The sequence below is a fragment of the Somniosus microcephalus genome, chromosome 4, assembly GCF_052327205.1.
Source record: "Somniosus microcephalus isolate GS21.2 chromosome 4, FLI_Smic_1.0, whole genome shotgun sequence".
NCBI classification, from domain to species: domain Eukaryota; kingdom Metazoa; phylum Chordata; class Chondrichthyes; order Squaliformes; family Somniosidae; genus Somniosus; species Somniosus microcephalus.
In genome coordinates this window covers 328,625,263-328,646,283 of record NC_140990.1, presented here as the reverse complement: position 1 = coordinate 328,646,283, position 21,021 = coordinate 328,625,263, and positions in this window count along the sequence as shown.

Below are 21,021 nucleotides of genomic sequence, written 5' to 3'. Positions count from 1 at the left end.
CGGTTCTGAAACGATAATTGCTCCATAAAACAATAATAGGCAACTCTTGTGTAACGGACTCACTCACAATGGGAATAAGCTTGAGTCACTTTTCTTTTATGTACTGTTGACAGACCAAGTAGACTTTTTAACCGCCCCCCCCCCAGTGTGTACGAGATTCAAACTCAGAGCCTAAAGGTGAAAGTAGCAAATCTTAACCCACCATGGTCAACGGTTTGTGTTTCTTTTCAGGACCTTTACCTAACAACTAATCAGTGAATAGCAAGTCAGATACAACTCAACTGTACACGGAGCAACGTCTTGCTTCAATTTAGCAGTAAATAGAATTAAACATAAATGTTCTTTTGTAGTCCGAATCAATTTTGGGGCTAGTTTAACCTAACTTGTCAGGCGGGAAGCCCACGGGACCGCCGGTTTTAACATCCCGTTCAATATTACTCTCCGGTGACTTCAATGGAGAATGAAGTCGGGCGGAATGTAAAACCAGCTTTCCACCTGCTCCCGTCCGTTTCCTGCTGGGTGGGTTATGTTAAGATTTCCCCCGATTAATCAGTTACAGGAAACCAACAGATATTCAAATTACAAACATGTCAATTTCATTTTTTTTGTGGTTTACTTATAAGTGCGTTAATTACTTACCACCTTAAATATCCCACATTACCCTCTCTTTCAAATCCCACAATGTTACTTCATGTTACCCTACTTTCTCCTTCAATTGGGAAAATAACTAACCTGATCTGCTCAATTCACCATGACAAGAGGCTCCATAATCTAGTAGGTGGGTCACTTTTGCCTACATTAGGGTCTCTGTTATGACTTTTTTTACATTCTAACCACTCACTGCATTTCAAGATAATTCATTGTATGTGAAGCAGTTAGAGATGTTTCTGAGGCGTGATATTTTACAAATAGTTAAAGTTGCCAGAAAAAAGTAGCAAGCCTTGAGGATTGGGAGCAGTTTAGAGTTCAGCAAAAAAGGACAAAGGGATTGGTTAAGAGGGGAAAAGTAAAGTATGAGAGTAAACTTGCAAGGAACATAAAAGCAGATTGTAAAAGATTCTACAAGTATGTAAAAAGAAAAAGATTAGTGAAGACAAATGTCTTACAGGGAGAATTTATAATGGGGAACAAAGAAATGGCAGAGCAATTAAACAAATACTTTGGTTCTGTCTTCGGAAGAGGACACAAATAACTTCCCAGAAATGCGAGGGAACCAAGGGTCTAGTGAGAAGGAGGAATTAAAGGAAATTAGTATTAGTAGAAAAATAGTGCTGGAGAAGTTAATGAGACTAAAAACTGATAAATCCCCAGGGCCTGATAATCTGCATCCCAGAGTATTAAAAGAGGTAGCCATGGAATTAATGGATGCATTGGTTGTTATCTTCCAAAATTCTATAGATTATGGAACAGTTCCGGCAGATTGGAGGGTGGCAAATGTAACCCCACTATTTAAAAAAGGAGGGAGAGAGAAAACAGGGAACTATAGATCAGTTAGCCTAACATTAGTAGTATAGAAAATGCTAGAGTCTATTCTAAAGGATGTGATAACAGGACACTTAGAAAATGTCAATGGGCTTAAACAAAGTCAACATGGATTTATGAAAGGGAAATCGTGTTTGACAAACCTACTGGAGTTTTTTGAGGATGTAACTGGTAGAATAGATAAGGGAGAACCAGTGGATGTGGTGTACAGGAAACTTTCTGGTATCCGGCACCGACAGGACCGAGCTGGTGCCGTTAGATCAAAACTGCCGTAGAAACCAGCGCTAATGTTAAAACATACGGAGCTCAGAGCTCTGTGTGAAGCAACAAACCCTGTTGCTTAGCAACAGCTTCAAAACAGTCGGCGCAGCTTGCAAGCGTCTAGCTGAAGCTGTTGCTTAGCTACAGAGATGCTTACAGAGCCAGGACTGGAGAAAAGAAGCAACAAAAAGAAAAAAAATGATCTGAACCGACTCCTGAATTTTGCCGGTAGATAGAGCTTTCCGGACATTTAACCTCCGGATAAATGAAAGTTTCCTGTATTTGGATTTTCAGAAGGCCTTGATAAAGTCCCACATAAGAGGTTAGTGTGCAAAATTAAAGCACATGGGATTGGGGGTAATATACTGGCATGGATTGAAAATTGGTCAACAGACAGGAAACAGAGAGTAGTAATAAATGGGTCTTTTTCGGTGTGGCAGGTGGTAACTTTTGGGGTACCGCAGGGATCAGTGCTTGGGCTCCAGCTATTCACAATATATATCAATGATTTGGATGAGGGAACCAAATGTAATATTTCCAAGTTTGCTGATGACACGAAACTAAGTGGGATTGTGAGTTGCGAGGAGGATGCAAAGAGGCTTCAAGGCGATTTAGACAAGTTGAGTGAGTGGGCAAATACATGGCAGATGCAGTATAACATGGATAAATGTGAAGTTATCCACTTCAGTAGGAAAAACAGAAAGGTAGAGAATTATTTAAATGGTGATAGATTGGGAAATGCTGATGTACAGAGGGACCTGGGTGTCCTTGTAGACCAGTCACTGAAAGCAAACATGCAACTGCAGCAAGCAGTTAGGAAGGCAAATGGTATGTTGGCCTTCATTGCAAGAAGATTCGAATACAGGAGCAAGGATGTCTTACTACAGTTATACAGGGCCTTGGTGAGACCACACCTGGAGTACAGTGTGCAGTTTTGGTCACCTTACCTAAGAAAGGATATACTTGCCATAGAGGGAGTGCAGCAAAGGTTCACCAGAATGATTCCTGGGATGGCAGGACTGTTGTATGAGGAGAGATTGGGTCGACTAGGCCTGTATTCACTAGAGTTTAGAAGAATGAGAGGGGATCTCCTTGAAACGTATAAAATTCTGACAGGACTAGACAGACTGGCTGCAGGGAGGATGTTTCCCCTGGCTGGGTGGACTAGAACGAGGGGTCACATTCTCAGGATACGGGGTAAGACATTTAGGACGGAGATGAGGAGAAATGTCTTCACTCAGAGGGTGGTGAACCTGTGGAATTCTCTACCACAGAAGGCTGTGGAGGCCAAGTCGCTGAATATATTTAAGAAGGAATTAGATAGATTTCTAGACACAAAAGGCATCAAGGGGTATGGGGAGTGAGCGGGAATATGGTATTGAGGTAGTGGATCAGCCATGATCATATTGAATGGCGGAGCAGGCTCGAAGGGCCGAATGGCCTACTCCTGCTCCTATTTTTCTATGTTTCTATATAAGTTACTAAATCACACATGAATAAAAGAGCTTGCATTGGTATAATGCCTTTCATGACCTCAGGACGTCCCAAAGCACTTGATAGCCAATTAATTACTTTTGAAGTGAAGTCACTGTTGTAATGTAGGGTAAAGCAGCAGCCAACTTTGTCACTGCAATGTCCCACAATGAGATAAATGACCTAATCTTATTTTAGTCATATTAGTTGGGAAATAAATATTGGCCAAGACAGCTACTAAACACCGTTGTTTTTCTTTAAGTCTTACCATGGGATCTTTCAAGTCCACCTGCGAGGGCAGAGGGGACCTCAGTCTAACGTGTCATCCGAAAGACAGAACCTCCAACAGTACAGCACTCCCTCAGTACTGCACTGAAGTTTCAGCCTAGATCATGTGCTCAAGTCCTGGACTGGGGCTTGAACCCATGTCCTTCATAACTTAGAGGTAAGAGTGAGCCAACTGAGCCAACATACATATAAAACAAACTCTCTATTATACATGATTACATCCTCATTTTTAAGTATTAGGTGGATACATTTAACGTAGTCTTCTTCTTAGGCAGTCCCTCGGAACCGAGGATGACTTGCTTCCACGTTAAAAATGAGTTCTCAGGTGACTGATGAGTCCAATGCGGGACGTACAGGGCTCAATTTTGCCACTGGGGCGGGCTGGGGGTGTGTCAGACGCTTTTCGTGTTAGCCACCCGACTCCAATTTGATGTGGGAAAAATATGCGATTTTCCCCAAATTGGGCAATTGATTTCCAGCGTGTGGGAACCCCTAGCCCACTTAGTCTTTCCATCCTGAAAGTCGCCTCCGATGACGTCATCAATGCTGCTGGATTTAAGGCCTGCAAGCAGCCTTGCTTCTTCCGCAGACTGCAAACCTTATGCCCTTTGCTGTGATAGATTCCTCCAGCCAATATGTCCAGCAGTAGGCCAAAGTCTGCACCAAGGATCGTTGACGCCGCCCTGCAAGCTCTGGTGGAGGGAGCAAGAGGAAATAAGGGAGGAAGAAGCCTCCCCAGCAGACGAAAGCTGTGTGGATGCAAGTGGCCCAGGAGGTCAACTCTTTGTCTATGTGCCGCAGAACCTGGCTGCAGTGCAGGAAGAGGTTTCATTACCTTCTGCGCAATGGAAAAGTGAGTATGACTTTCCCATCACCCTCAATCTGATCCCCATTGCCTCTCCTCACCAGCACTCAGCTTTGACAAACTCTTCCTCCAGAGCCCACTTGACACTGACATCCCTGCATCCTTATCCATTCCCTCTCTCTCTATGGTCACATTCGCCTAACTATTCGACTATGCAGCCCTCACACTCCCTATCGCTGTGATGCTATGAAAACAACTTACAACACACAGGAAGGGTCCTTGGTCTTGCCACCTCACTCCATCTTTGTCTCCTTCTAACCATCAATGATATGGATTCTCTACACTCACTCCTTCATTCTCACTCAAACTCCACTTGTCTCCCTCATTGCAGGAAAAGAGAGCTCACAATAAGAGGGAAAGAGTGAGGACAGGAGGAGGGCCACCCTCAGTAGCCCAGCTCACCCCCTGGGAGGAGGCGGCCCTGGAAATCGTGGGAGTGGAGGAGGAAGCGCAAGTGGGGGGTGGACAGATGGATGCATCAGAGCAAGCTGGTGACAGAATAGTTCATCATCTCTCGCATTGACATTGCATGAGTCACTGATAATGATTCTGATGCTCTAACAGATTGACTTTTGATCATCTGCAATATTCAATGTGCATGTAACCTTGGCCTCACATCTCTGACTCTTTCCTTTACTCCCCCACAGGACCATCGCAAGCACCAGTCCCCACTATCCAGGTGGAACAGCCGGAGCCTCCAGACTCCTCAGAGGAAGCTGCAATCTCTGAGGGCGCAGCGTCAGCAGAATTCAGCGCACACAGCACCAGCGCAGACACTCACACCTCGGTGGTACATTCGCGAGATAGTGCATTGTTGTCACCTGGTGTATCACAGCTCACAAGTGAGCATCAGTAGATGGTGGAGACAGGGACAGCAGTGGAGAGTTCTAGTCAGAGGGCGCAGGACTCTGCCAGCTCGGCTCAGCTGCATGTCGACCCTGTGCCTCCGGGTCCATCCAGAAGGAGAGCGGTGCTGGAACTCCAGGAAGTGGTGCAGGAGTCTCTGGCAGGTTTTGTCTCCAGGGTCGCTGCGAGTGTGGAACGAATGGAGGAGTCCATCGCTAACAGGAGCAGAGTCTTTGTGGAGGCGTTGGCGCATGAATGCATCACCATGGAAAGGATGGCAACCTCCGTGGAAAGGATGGCTACCTCCATGGTAAGGCTGGCTACCGTAGAAGAGAGGATGGCAACGTCCATGGAGGAGCTTAGTCGCCAGGGTATGGAAAACATGGTATTTGTTCAGAATAGACTGACATCTCTTGAGGAGCAATGGTTAGCTCTTGAGCAAACAAACCAGACCTTCAGGCAAGTCCTCGGGAGTAGGACTTCCAGTACAGAAACGGGTCCTCATGGCCCCCCTGAATTGCAGCAAGGTGCTGTCAAGCCACTTGCTAGCTCTGAAGTGGGGCTGACCCATGTGCGGGATGTTGGTGGCATACAACAATGAAGTGGGGGCTTCTCTCCAAGCACTCACATGACCATGCCACTGCAGAGCCCTCGGTCAGAGCCCCACCAGAGTCCCCACCCAACTGAGATCGGCGTCTCAACCCCTGCACAGCCGCAGGAGCAGCAGACTGTTGACGAGCCCTCACAGGTTCGCAACCCCAGAGGACACCTGCCAAAGGTGTCGAGACAGGAGCAGGAACAAAGTGAGCAAGGGGCCTCCACATCTGCTGAAGCCACAGGGGAAGCATCACGTAGGATCACGCGTAAGAGTAAGATAATGCACAAGTAGTCACAAGGGTAGTCACTTGGGTGAAATGTTATGTTTAATGTTGAAAAGCCATCAGTTGGTTATTGTCAGTTGTGGCGTGTGTCATATCGCTAATGGGACTTCCACATTGAGGGCTTAGAACGACTTGCAATTGTTAGTATGGTTGTCAGAGTGGTAGGAACCACAGGTTCTTGGCCATTGTTGATGCTCTGGTAAGAAGCTGTGAGGCAAAAGTGCTTGAGTGGCTAGGCTAAGCAAATCTGGCCAAGATTGAGTGCATGCCTTGCATCCCGGCCAGCAAAGTGCTCGCATGCTGCTGGCACTCATTGATGTGCCTCTGCAAGCTGGTCATTGTCGCTCTCCTCCTCCTCATCTGAGGAGGAGATGTGAGGAGCCATTTGTTGCTCAGGCATCTGCAAGCCACGCTGCTGTGTCATGTTATGAAGTGCACAGCAAACCACGATGATTCTGGAGACCCTGGCTGCTGAGTACTGCAGGACTCCACCTGATCTATCCAGGCATCTGAAGCACATCTTCAGCAAGCCGATGGTTTTCTCAATTATGGATCTGGTGGAAATGCGGCTCGAGTTGTAGCGCTCCTCAGCTTCGTTGGATGGCCTCCTCAATGGCGTCATTAGCCACGTCTTCAGGGGCTAGCCCTTGTCTCCAAGTAGCCATCCGTTAAGTTGGTCTGGCGAGCTGAAGAGCGGAGGTACACTAGACTGGCGCAGGATGAAGGAGTCATGGCAACTGCCAGGGTACTTGGCACAAACATGCAAAATTTCCTTCTTGTGATCATACACCAGCTATACGTTGAGGGAGTGGAAGCCCTTGCGGTTGACAAAAAAACTTGGATTGTGATGGGGTGCCTTAAGGGCCACATGTGTGCAGTCAACGACGCCCTGCACCCTTGGAAAGTCTGCCAGATTCTCAAACCCAATCGCACGCGCAGTTACACTGGCTTGATGCTTGGAGAAATGGATGTGATTGTGCGCGATGGCAAACATAGAAACATAGAAGATAGGAGCAGGAGTAGGCCATTCGGCCCTTCGAGCCTGCTCCGCCATTCAATGAGATCATGGCTGATCATCCAAATTCAGTACTCTGTCCCTGCCTTCTCCCCATATCCCTTGATCCCTTTAGCCTTAAGAAATATATCCAACTCTTTCTTGAATATACTTAATGAACTGGCCTCCACCGCCCTCTGTGGCAGAGAATTCCACAGGTTCACCACTCTCTGGGTGAAGAAATTCCTCATTTCAGTCCTAAATGGCTTACCCCTTATCCTTAGACTATGACCCCTGGTTCTGGACTCCTCGGCCATCAGAAACATCCTTCCTGCATATAGTCTGTCCAGGCCTGACAGAATTTTATAGGTTTCGATGAGATTCTTCTAAACTCCAGTGAGTATAAGTCCAGTTGACACAATCTCTCCTCATACGTCATTCCTGCCATCCCAGGTATCAGCCTGGTGAATCTTCGCTGCACTCCTTCCATGGCAAGAACGTCCTTCCTCAGGTAAGGCGACCAAAACTGCAAACAATACTCAAGGTGTGGCCTCACCAAGGCCCTGTACAGCTGCAGCAAGACATCCTTGTTCTTGTACTCGAACCCTCTTGCTACGAAGGCCAACACACCATTTGCCTTCTTAACCGCCTGCTGCACCTGCATGCTTACCTTCAGCGACTGGTGCACAAGAACACCCAGGTCTCTTTGCACTTCCCCTTCTCCCAATCTATTGCCATTCAAATAATAATCTGCCTTCCTGTTTTTACCACCAAAGTGGATAACCTCACATTTATCCACATTATAGTGCATTTGCCATGTTTCTGCCCAATCACCCAACCTGTCCAAATCGTACTGGAGTTTCACGACATCCTCCTCACAGCATACCCTCCCACCCAGCTTTGTGTCGTCTGCAAATTTGGAGATATTACATCCAATTCCCTCGTCCAGATCATTAATATATATTGTGAACAGCTGGGGTCCTAGGACCGATCCTTGCGGTACCCCACTAGTCACTGCCTGCCACTCGGAAAACGACCCGTTTATTCCAACTCTTTGCTTTCTGTCCGCCAACCAGTTCTCTATCCAAGTCAATACCTTGCCCCCAATCCCATGTGCCTTAATTTTGCACGCTAATCTCTTATGCGGGACCTTATCGAAAGCCTTCTGAAAGTCCAAATACACCACATCCACTGGTTCTCCCTTATCTATTTTACCTGTTACATCCTCAAAAAATTCCAGTAGATTAGTCATGCATGATTTACCTTTTGTAAATCCATGTTGTCTTTGTCCGATCGAGTCACTGCTTTCCAAGTGCTCTGCTATTACATCTTTTATAATGGACTCTAGCATTTTCCCCACTACCGATGTCAAGCTTACCGGTCTATAATTCCCCGCCTTTTCTCTACCACCTTTTTTGAATAGTGGGGTAACATTAGCTACCCGCCAATCCATGGGTACTGTTCCAGAGTCTATCGAGTTCTGGAAGATGACCAGCAATGCATATACTATTTCTAGGGCCACTTCCTTAAGTGCCCTGGGATGAAGATTATCAGGCCCTGGGGATTTATCGGCCTTCAGTCCCATCAATTTTCCTAACACCATTTCCCTACAAATACTGATTTCTTTCAGTTCCACCCTTTCATCAGACCCTATGTTCCTCGACATCTCTGGGAGGTTATTTGTGTCCTCCTTTGTGAAGACAGAACCAAAATATGTATTTAGTTGGTCCGCCATTTCTTTGTTCCCCATTATAAATTCCCCCGATTCTGACTGCAAGGGACCTACGCTTGACTTCACCAATCTTTTTCTCTTCACATATCTATAAAAGTTTTTACAGTCAGTTTTTATGTTCCCTGCAAGCTTACTCTCATATTCTATTTTCCCTTTCTTAATTAATCCCTTTGTCCTCCTTTGTTGAATCCTAAACTGCTCCCAATCCTCAGGATTATTGCTTTTTCTGGCCAATTTATATGCCCTCTCCTTGGACCTTATGCTATCCCTAATTTCCCTTGTTAGCCACGGTTGGGTCACATTTTTTGTTTTATTTTTATGCCAAACTGGGATGAACAAATTCTGTAGTTCATCCATTCGGTCTTTGAATGTTTGCCATTGCCTATCTACTGTCAACCCTTTGAGTGCCATTCCCCAATCAATCCTACCCAACTCGCTCCTCAGACCATCGTAGTTTCCTTTATTTAAATTATTAAGGCCCTTGTCTCTGAGTCAACTACTTCATTCTCCATCTTAATGAAGAATTCGATCATATTATGATCGCTCCGACCCAAGGGGCCTCGTACAACAAGATTGCTAATTAATCCTTTCTCGTTACATAATACCCAGTCTAAGATGGCCTGATCTCTGGTTGGTTCCTCGACATATTGGTCCAGGAAACCATCCCGTAAACACTCCAGGAATTCCTCCTCCACAGTATTGTTACTAATTTGGTTGGCCCAATCTATATGTAGATTAAAGTCACCCATGATGACTGCTGTGCCCTTATTGCATGCTTCTTTAATTTCCCTTTTAATGCCATCCCCAACCTCCGCCTTACTGTTTGGAGGTCTATATACCACTCCCACTAATGTTTTTTTCCCCTTAGTATTCCTCAATTCTACCCATACAGATTCCACATCATCAGAGCTAATATCCTTCATTACAATTGTATTAATCCCTTCTTTAACCAGTAATGCTACCCCACCTCCCTTTCCTTTTTGCCTATCTTTCCTGAATATCGAATACCCCTGGATGTTGAGTTCCCAGTCTTGGCCATCCTTGAGCCATGTTTCCGTAATCCCAACCAAATCATATTCGTTTACCTCTATTTGCGCAGCCAATTCATCCACCTTAATACAAATGCTCCTCGCATTAAGACACAAAGCCTTCAGGCTTGTTTTTTTAACGCTCTTAGACCTATTAGAATTATTATTTACTGTGGCCACGTTTGATTTAAACCATTGATTTCTCTGACTGCCACTTTTGTTTTTCTCCTTCCTATCTTTTGCTTTTATCCCTGTTTTCCTTTCCTCTCTCTCCCTGCTCAGGTTCCCAACCCCCTGCCATTTTAGTTTAAACCCCCCCGAACAGCACAAGCAAACACTCCCCCTAGGACATCGGTCCCGGCCCTGCCCTGGTGCAAACCATCCGGTTTGTACTGGTCCCACCTCTCCCAGAACCGGTTCCAATGTCCAAGGAATTTGAATCCCTCCTCCTTGCACCATTCCTCTAGCCACGTATTCATTTGAAATATCCTCCTATTTCTACTCTGACTAGCACGTGGCACTGGTAGCAATCCTGAGATTACTCCCTTTGAGGTCCTATTTTTTAATTTACCTCCTAACTTCCTATATTCTGCTTTTAGGACCTCATCCCGTTTTTTACCTATATCGTTGGTGCCTATGTGCACCACGACAACTGGCTGTTCGCCGTCCCCCTCCAAAATGTTCTGCAGCCGCTCCGAGACATCCTTGACCCTTGCACCAGGGAGGCAACACACCATCCTGGAGTCTCGATTGCGGCCGCAAAAACGCCTATCTATTCCCCTTACAACTGAGTCCCCTATCACTATAGCTCTTGCACTCTTTTTCCTCCCAGCCTGTGCAGCAGAGCCACCCATGGTGCCAGGAAGTTGGCTGCTGCTGCCTTCCCCTGATGAGTCATCCCCCCAACAGTATTCAAAGTGGTATATCTGTTGGAGAGGGGGATGGCCGCAGGGGATTCCTACACTACCTGCCTGCGCCTCTTACTCTGCCTGCTGGTCACCCATTCCCTTCCTGCCTGTACGCCCTTTACCTGCGGTGTGACCAACTTGCTAAATGTGATATTCACGACGTCCTCAGCATCGTGAATGCTCCAAAATAAATCCATCCACAGCTCCAGTGCCGCAATGCGGTCTGTCAGTAGCTGCAGCTGGACACAATTCCCGCACACATGGTCGCCAGGGACGCAGGAAGCATCCCTGATTTCCCACATAGAGCAGGAGGAGCACACTACGGGGCTGGGCTGTCCTGCCATGACTTACCCTTTAACTAATTAATTAAAATTAAATGAATCCCACCAATTTCACTACAGTTAAATGATATATTTAAGGGCCCTGGTTTACAAACTGTCCCCACTACACCACAGAGACCTTAAAAACTATAAACCACAGACTTAAATTTTAAAACGAGAGAAATACTCCAACCAATCAGCTACCTGATTTGTGGTGACGTCATACCTCGAATACTTTTTACCTCTCTCCTTCCCTGAGATTGGAGATTGGTACGCCTACCTGAGCCTCTGGGGCCTTTTGTAGTTGCTCTGCCGCTCTGCTCCACCTGCCGCCACTGCCGATGCTGCACTGAGGCCTACCTGAGCCTCTGGGGCCTTTTGTAGTTGCTCTGCCGCTCTGCTCCACCTGCCGCCACTGCCGATGCTGCACTGAGGCCTACCTGAGCCTCTGGGGCCTTTTGTAGTCGCTCTGCCGCTCTGCTCCACCTGCCGCCACTGCCGATGCTGCACTGAGGCCTACCTGAGCCTCTGGGGCCTTTTGTAGTTGCTCTGCCGCTCTGCTCCACCTGCCGCCGCTGCCGATGCTGCACTGAGGCCTACCTGAGCCTCTGGGGCCTTTTGTAGTCGCTCTACCGCTCTGCTCCGCCTCCAGCCGCTGCTGATGCCGCACTGAGGCCTACCTGAGCCTCTGGGGCCTTTTGTAGTAGTTCTGCCGCTCTGCTCCGCCTGCCGCCACTGCCGATGCCGCACTGAGGCCTACCTGAGCCTCTGGGGCCTTTTGTAGTCGTTTTGCCGCTCTGCTCCACCTGCCGCCGCTGCCGATGCCGCACTGAGGCCTACCTGAGCCTCTGGGGCCTGTTGTAGTCGCTCTGCCGCTCTGCTCTGCCTGCTGCCACTGCCGATGCCACACTGAGGCCTACCTGAGCCTCTGGGGCCTTTTGTAGTCGCTCTGCCACTCTGCTCTGTCTGCCGCCGCTGCCGATGCTGCACTGAGGCCTACCTGAGCCTCTGGGGCCTTTTGTAGTCGCTCTGCTGCTCTGCTCCGCCTGCCGCCGCTGCCGATGCCGCACTGAGGCCTACCTGAGCCTCTGGGGCCTTTTGTAGTCACTCTGCCGCACTGCTCCGCCTGCCGCCGCTGCCGATGCCACACTGAGGCCTACCTGAGCCTCTGGGGCCTTTTGTAGTCGCTCTGCCGCTCTGCTCCGCCTGCCGCATCAGCTACCTGCGTGATGCAAGTGTGTGCGGCTGCCTGGGAGACGCCGCTGATGTCTGCTGGTGATCCCTGGAATGAGCCTGAAGCAAAAAATGTTGAGTGCGGTGGTGACTTTGACGGCCACTGATAAGGGGTGTCCACCTGCTCCTCTGGGCTCCTGGTCTTGCTGCAGATTGCGCAGATGTCACCCACTACCTCTCGCGAAATTCTGAGCCTCCTTTGGCATTGCTGCTCAGTCATGTTGAGGTAGCTGATCCTCTGTCTGTAGACCCTGTTTGAGGGGTATCTCCTGTGCCGACAGGCTTCCATGCGCTGGCGCCTTCTGGCCTGTGCAGCTTCAGGTGGGTGAGCAGCAGCTTGGAGCTCCTGCTGTTGCTCCTGCAGTTGGTGCTGCTGTTCAGGGTTCTGCTGCTGCCGCGGCTGGTCTTCGTCCGAATCTGATGTCCAGGAGGAAAGGAAATAAATGGTTCCCATTCTTTTGGTATATACCTCAGTTGAGGAAGCGCTCATTCAAGGTGGGGAGAGGGGTTTCCCAGGAGGTCACACTGGAGGTGGGTGTCAGGCTCCATACTTCCACTACAATGAGTAGGCCTGTTAAAAGTTCCCCCAGACCTGAGACAACAAATTTCTGCCACCTGCAAATGATGATTGGTGAAAACACCTTTTTAATGGTGGAGCTGCAGCTGGTGGTAAGCAATCCACTTGTGCTGCTGCCTGGATTCACTGACGTGATTCAGAGGAGGCATGCAGCACGTGGGAAAACTGTTAAAATCAGAAAGGCCTCTCAAAATGGGATTATAGAGGCACTTAACTGGTTTTTAAGGGCCTTAAGGGCCTATCCTGGAGATGGGGTCAGAAAACTCGCATGTGGGAAAATTACTCGGAGGCGGGATGAAGACAGGATCAGGCCCGCCTGCCAGTTTTTGCGATTTTAACACCTCACACGCCTCCAATCCTGCCTCCTCGGGCCTGACAAAATCAAGCCCACAGTCTCTGTCACAGGTGGGGCAGATGGTGGTTGAAGGGGCGGGTGAGTCTGGTGCTTGGGTTGATGTGCGCTTCTTGTGCTGCTTCCGCTTGGCTTCCGCTTGCTCCCGGCGAAGAGAGTACATATTCAGCACAAAATAAATTGTCCTATGAGGACAGATTGAGTAGACTAGATATATATTGTTTAGAGTTTAGAAGAATGAGAGGTGATCTCATTGAAACATACAAAATTCTTACAGGACTTGACAGGGTAGATGCAGGGAGGATGTTTCCCCTGGCTGGGGCGTCTAGAACCAGGGGTCACAGTCTCAGAATAAGGGGTCGGCCATTTAGGACTGAGATGAGGAGAAAGTTCTTCACTCAGAGGGTGGTGAATCTTTGGAATTCTCTACCCCAGAGGGCTGTGGAGGCTCAGTCGTTGAGTATATTCAAGACAGAAATTGATAGATGTTTGAATATTAAGGCAATCAAGGGATATGGGGATAGTGCAGGAAAGTGGAGATGAGGTAGAAGATCAGCCATGATCTTATTGAATGGCGGAGCAGGCTCGAAGGGCCAAAAAGCCTACTCCTGCTCCTATTTCTTATGTTCTTTTGTAATGAAGCACCTGCTTTATGGTAGGTAAAGCTCTGGTCGCTGTTGGAGGAATAATGAACATAGATGGTGATAATGGCTGGAACGAGTCTACATCTGGGTCAGTGAGCAAGTGTTGTTTGTAGAAGTCAGAACAGCAATTTAGCCAAGAGAAGTTGAAAATGCACAGCAGGTCAGTCAGCCTCTAAAAGAGAAACACAGGGCTAGATTTTCAGTTGCTAGCGCCAGCAGTTAGCGCCTTAAGAGAAGTGATTTTCGGGCGCTATGCATGTAGCGCCCGTGCGCAGCGCAGTTTGCGCCCCGCCCCAAATTAAGTTGCCCGTTAGCGCCGGCGCAAAGTTGAGCGCCCGCCCGGATGCGCGCGCAGAAAATGACGTCACATCCTCGTGCAACGCCCTTTGGCCGCCCCGATTCCAAACTTCAGTCGGACCGCCCCATTGTGCGGCTGGTGGCCGGAGCGTTTGGAAAAAGGAACGCAACACAACCAGCGCCGGCCCCGGGGGGCGCAAATTAAAGGGGACGTGCTCTCCAGTATAAAGGCCAGCCTTTTTTCAGAAAACACTCTTGTGCAACGCATTTCTGGAGACACAAGGAGGATAGCTAACTGGTTTCAAGCAGCAACAGCTCAGGTAGTTTTGGACTCAGGCCAGAGCGCTGCAAGTGGCCTTTTGGAAATTTGAGTGTTTGCCAGGATTTGATGGGGGTTGCATGGGGTGCCAACGCGGAGCTGCAGCTCCATGTCCGTAGGGCTCGCAGACGCATTGTAAGAGGGGCAGCCCTGGCTAGAGGCAGAGGGGGCTACAGGCGTCGGCCACGTAGGCCTTACCCAGTCAGGCTATACCGCCAGCAGCGCTCCTACCTAAACATGAGTGCCGCGCGATGTGTTAAAAGGCTCCGATTCCGAAAGGAGGTGATTGCAGAGATCTGCCACCTGCTTCGCCGAGATCTGCGGCCAAAGCTCAGGTGCAGGACGTCTCTGTTGGTGGAAGTGAAGGTGACGGTGGCATTGAACTTCTATGCCACCGGCTCCTTCTAATACGCTGCTGGGGACATAGCAAACATCTCCCAGTGTGGCGCGCATCGCTGCATCCGCCAGGTGACCGAAGCACTGTTCAGAAGGAGAAGCCAATTCATCTCCTTCCCCATGGCCCTGGAGAGCCAGCATCAGCGTGCATTGGGATTTTCCAGACTCGGGGAATTCCCCTTGGTGCAGGGCGCCATTGACTGTACGCATGTGGCTTTGCAGGCCCCTCTGGAGCATGGCGAGCAGTATCGCAACAGGAAGGGCTACCATTCTCTGAATGTGCAGCTGGTGTGTGACCACAAGCAGCGCATCATGGCAGTCAATGCCAGCTTCCCAGGCAGCAGCCACGATGCCTTTATCCTGCGGCAGAGTACTGTGCATGACATGTTCCAGGCACAGCCTCCCCCAAGAGGATGGCTACTCGGGGACAAAGGCTATCCTTTGTGCAGCTGGCTCATGACCCCGCTCCGCGCGCCAAGGACCGCTGCTGAAGAGGCCTACAACGAGAGCCATCAAACCACCCGCAACATCATCGAGCAAACTATTGGGGTCTTCAAGCAGCGGTTCCGCTGCCTTGATCGCTCCGGAGGAGCTCTCCAGTATTCGCCGGACCGGGTCTCCCAATTTGTGGTGGTTTGCTGCATGCTACACAACCTGGCTATCCGCAGGACTCAGGCACTGCCACCTGACGTTGGACCAGCACCTCAGGAGGAGGAGCAGGAGGAGCATGAGGAGGAGGAGGAGGAGGAGCAGGAGTACGTTCCCAGGAGGGAGCGACCAGGGCCAAGGGCCGCACGATGCCACCTTTTTACACGGTACTTCTAAGCCCCCTGTCAGGGAATGGCCAGGGGCCATGAGGGAAGATGAATGCAGCCGCTCCGCAAGCCCTCAGCCGGCGAAGCCAACAAACACTAAGAAGAACAACCATGGAGACTGCATGAATAAAGATAATTATTTATTACACAAAAATGAAAAGCCCTTCCCACATGAATCCCCAAAAACAATAAACGGGCCCCACAAAAAGCCCAACAAACGACTCACTCCCACAAACTGGGGAGGAGTCACTCCACATTTCTTCAAACCGGGCCTCAACGTCGGCCTAACGCAAAAAATAAGCCCTCCAACAACACAACCATGGGCAAAATAAAGATGGCCACCGCCATATAAAAGGAAAGCTGGCCACACCCTCTACTGAGTGGCCCACGAGGGCGAGACCTTGCCCAGCCTTTTGCCTCCCCTGCCCGGCCTGCTGCTCCTTCGCAAGCTCTGCCCAGTGGCTGCTGCGAGGCTGGGGGAAGGCGCCTGAGGCTCAGATGCCCTTCCGCCAGATGCCGCTGGGGGGCGGCCTACATGGCGTTTGGGCCTCGAGGGGCCGTCTGCTGAGTGGCGCACCTGAGCCTGGCCACCATCAGCTGCAGCCGCTTGCCCTTGACGCCCCAGTGGGGGAATGGCGGCGACGGATGGCGCAATGTGGGCCAGCTGGCGTCTGGGATGCGCTGGCTGGTGCTGTGGCGCGGTGGCACTCGGCCGGGCCCGCACTGCAGGATCCGCAACAATCAGCCGAGGGGCGGCTTGCTGGGATGGTCCAGCGCGGCGGCTGCCCTGGCGATGCCTGCCTGAGACAGCGCATGTGGCAGCAGTGAGTGCCCCTGTTGTCCTGGTGTGCGCCCGCATCACATCTGCCAGGGTCTTGACGGCATCAGTCAGCATGCCGCCACTCGCGGCAGTTGCTGCCCCGAACTCGCGCACACTGGTCGCCAGCGACTCGATGGCCTCAGGCATGCGCCCCACCATGCTCATGAGCTCCGTGTGGCGCCGGTCCGAATCCTCGGCCATCTTATCCAGCTTCCGCACCTCCTCCGAGGTGAAGGTGTCCGGACTGGAGTCGCGACTCTCCCGCTGGGGAGGAGGGGGCCGAACTAGGGGACCCTTGCCACGTTGGTGGCGGCGAGTGTGCCGATCAGCAGCACTCCCCTCTGATCCTTGCCCCCTTTGGGGGGAAGGCCGCGGGCCACGCGCACGGCTCCTGGGTGGCTGGACGCCACTGGTCCCAGAAGCTGCATTGCCCTGCGACAGTTCCTCCAGGCACTCGTCCAGTGAGGAGGTGTCAAGCATTTCCTCCTCTCCTGCGGGACGTGACTGTTCCCCCGATGGTCCGGCTTGCTCCTCCTCCTCCTCCTGCTCGGAGGTGCTGTCACTGGCAGCTTCAGGGTCCTGGTCGTCACCAGCTGAAAGCAGGAATGCACAAGAGTAGCTTCAGAGTGAGGAGACGGCATCAGCGAGGGAGTTAGGACTGGTGGCATTCAGCGCATTGGTGGGACAGTGGCAAAGGAGGTAGCTTGGATGGGCCAGTGCGACGCGAGAGGGCCAAAAGGCGAGGTCCTTACCGTTGCCGGGCAGTGGAGGGTCGGCTACTCCGCACGCTGTGGGGACGAGCACACGGGCTCCCATGAGCACACACACGCGCTCCTCCAGCCGAGTGAACTTCTGCAGCTTGGCGCAGCCACCCCTGGCACGGGCCTGGCGATTAAACGCTACTTTAGCCTGCAAGAGAAAGGACGGGCTGTAAGTGCGCAGTGTAGCCCTGATGTAGTGTGCACTGCCTCCCATGGTGGAATAGCTTGGCCAGAGTGAAGCCCTGATGTAGTGTGCACAGCCTCCCATGGTGGAATAGCTTGGCCAGAGTGAAGCCCTGATGTAGTGTGCACTGCCTCCCATGGTGGAATAGCTTGGCCAGAGTGAAGCCCTGATGTAGTGTGCACTGCCTCCCATGGTGGAATAGCTTGGCCAGAGTGAAGCCCTGATGTAGTGTGCACTGCCTCCCATGTTGGAATAGCTTGGACAGAGTGAAGCCCTGATGTAGTGTGCACAGCCTCCCATGGTGGAATAGCTTGGCCAGAGTGTAGAGTGCCGAATGGCCAATTGATGCTCATGACTGTCCCAATGCTGCTGGCTGAGGGCTGGCCAATAGGACTTTCAGCTCCCTTTGCCCATCATGTCAGGTGTACATGCAAGAATGAGGAGGAGACTGGAAAGGGTACTCACCCTGACAACCCTGGTCAGGTCGTTGTATTTTTTACGACATTGTTTGTGGGTCCTGGGGGCATCGCCGGTGAACGTCACCCTCTGGGCGATCTGCTTCCAGGCTTTGGTGTAGTCGTGGTGGGTTGGATTCCTCCCACTCTCTGGGAACAAGATCTTGCGCCTCACCTCCAGAGCTGTGACCATTATGTCCAGATCACCCTCTGAGAAGCGCAGGGCACGCTGACGGGCCTTCTCTGGCGTTGCCATGACTCCCTGGGGCTGAGCAGCAGTGTTGAGGCCTCTTTGCAAGGCTGCAGTGTGCAGGGCGTGGCAGCAGACCAATTCGTCCCTTCCCCCTTTAAGAGCTGGTCGGCGCCACGGGGTCTGCTGTCAGTCCAAAAATGACCGCACCCGCGCTGCGCCCCGCCTGGGCGCTATCCCTCTGGACCGCCGGCTTCGCGCCTAAAGATAGTAGTGGAACGCCTCTTTTAGCACTCCACCAACCTCTTAGGGCGAAGCCACTGAATTTCCGGCAACGGGGTGCTACTTTGGGGCGGGCGCTAACTTCGGGCGGGCGCTAAGGTTAGCGCCCCAAAACTGCCTATACTGAAAATCTAGCCCACAGGGTATTGCTGTCGGATGTGGATTAAGATAGATAATCATGACAGATGATTTTACATGATGCATTTTAGGTACTGCATATTAAATCAAATAGAATTTTTTTTTTTGAAACTCAGTATACAAGATACAATTTGGATTATTGTATGGCCCACATATAATTACAAACCCAAATTGGATATTTCTGTCCTTGGAAGCAGGGTAGGGGTGGGGGGTGGGGCTGGGGAGGTGAGGGAGAGGGGATTTTCATCCTTCCCCACCAGCAGAAACCAGGCAGGTGGGCGATTAAAACCGCCCAAGTTCCTTAGCTGCTCTGGAGCTGCCGGGAGCTGACTGTTTGGGATTTTAACTTACTCAATTTAGCAAGCGGCAAGGGCAGCCATCCAACGTGGTCCTTTTTTACACATGCATGTTGGGTCTCGATGGTGTCACTGGGACTCGATTGCAATTTTAACACGATGTCCTAAGTGGGAAACCGCAGTGGCGTTCCTGCCAGGTGAAGACAGCGGGGAAGAGAGTGGGGGGCCAGGAGAGGCCCATACAGATACCTTTTTTACTTTTCTTGTGGAGCCAGTAGCAGCAGGAATGCGCCTTTTTTTGTTGGTCGGGGTCCAGGCTGCTTGCCTGGCCTGGGCTGCACCAGTGAGGCCCACGCATGCCCGTGTGGAAACCAGTAGGCCTTATTTCTCTTAGTGTACTGACCACCAGCATGCTAGGTCCCCAGTGAATCTCAAGAGTAGAAACACCCACTTAGGAATTCCCTGCTTTTGGATCCACCTCCAGTCCCAAACCCAGCCAATCATGTGTCTTATCTGGGGTGTGATGTAAGAAATCTACGAGGCACTTGGTCTGAGTATTAAACAAGGCTTTAATCAACTGTTTCACAACATGGAGATCTAGTTGTGTCCTTCACTAGTTCCTGTTAAAGAATGTCCTGAGCAAGCTGGGCCCGTGCCCGAGTATTTATACTCTCCCTGGACAGCGCCACCAGCAGGCCGCCCAGTATTATTTCTTAAGTCATTTCCCATGAATGACAAGATTCATGTCAGGGTGGACCAAAGTTCCACCCCTTACAAGGCAGTTTCCAGAAATGGTAAAGTCCTGATGTAACCGGATCCCTTCTGTTTCTTTAGGGATTCAGCAGATCTCCCACCATGGATTTTTGGGGGCTTAAACATCTTTCATCATGAATTCAAAAGCTAACAACATTAATGAAAACTAATAATGAGTTTCATATTTCATTATGATGTACTCTTTATATACTCAATGCATCTGTCTTGAAAACTTTCATTACATCAACAACATTTGGCCCTGAATTTCCGATCGGAGGCTTCCTGCGGGTGGATGCCTCCGATTCGAAAAAATTCTACGAACTTACCTGCTGGTTCCATAGATACGGGGGCTTGCGATCCTGGGCCTCATACTGTCAAAAGTATGAATGGGGATGACTAAAAAATGCACCAACACACTGAAATAAATAAATAAAAACCATTACATATATAAAATTAATTAAAATGGCATTTAATTAAATAGGTTAAACAAAAACTTTTTTGTTGTTGTATGTTTTAATGGGGCGTACTATAACTGTACCATATTGGACAGGGTTTTCAATTTTATGCTGGTAAAAGCAGGCTTTTAGCAGGCGTAAGAATTCTACGGCCGTTCAGCGGGCCGAAGTTGAGCGAACAGTGCAACTCTCCACCCGCAGAGGCACTTTTCTTGGGCATGCGTTGGTCGCAAGTTCCAGGTTTCAGCGCATGCGCTTCAGATGCTTAAACCCGGAACTTGCGCGGCCTTTATGGGCGCGTGCGCACTTCGTACGCACCCGTGGGGGTCGCAAATTCAGGGCCATTATTTGTTGGAAATGATATCAAACAAAGAAAATTTAAATGCAAAAATAGGTAACAATTAGCTAAAGATCCAGTATTAAACTAAATATCAAATATTTCCTCGTGACCCAATATTTCAAACTTAAAACTAATTTTATTTATGCCCAAGCTTAGAAGCCTTTAAGGTAATATGATTAAATTTGGGTATGAGATTGTTTGAGTAAATTGTATATTTATTACCTTTGAACAGACCTATGCAAAATATGCTTTAGGTATTGATGTATGGGACCATTTTTATAGGTCATATATTACGTGTTATGAATCTACTCCACTGGGTTTAATTCCCCCATGCACTATTTTTAACCACACCCATTAACATGTTTGCATAAATTCCTGTATGTGCATATTTAAAGCAACCGTTCGCCACTGTATAAAATAGTGTCCAAAAAAATAAAAAGACTCCTACAGAAGGGGCTGATCCTCAGTAAAGTGGTGCAAACTGTTGTCACTCAGGCTCAGTTGCCAAAACCTGCCTGTTTCCCTCAACTCTCCCTTACCCCTTCACTATCTGCCACATCGTCAATCCATTGCCAAGAACCAGCAAGAAAAGAGCTCATGTTTAAATGATTTCATAGAAAGTTATAGCACAGAAGG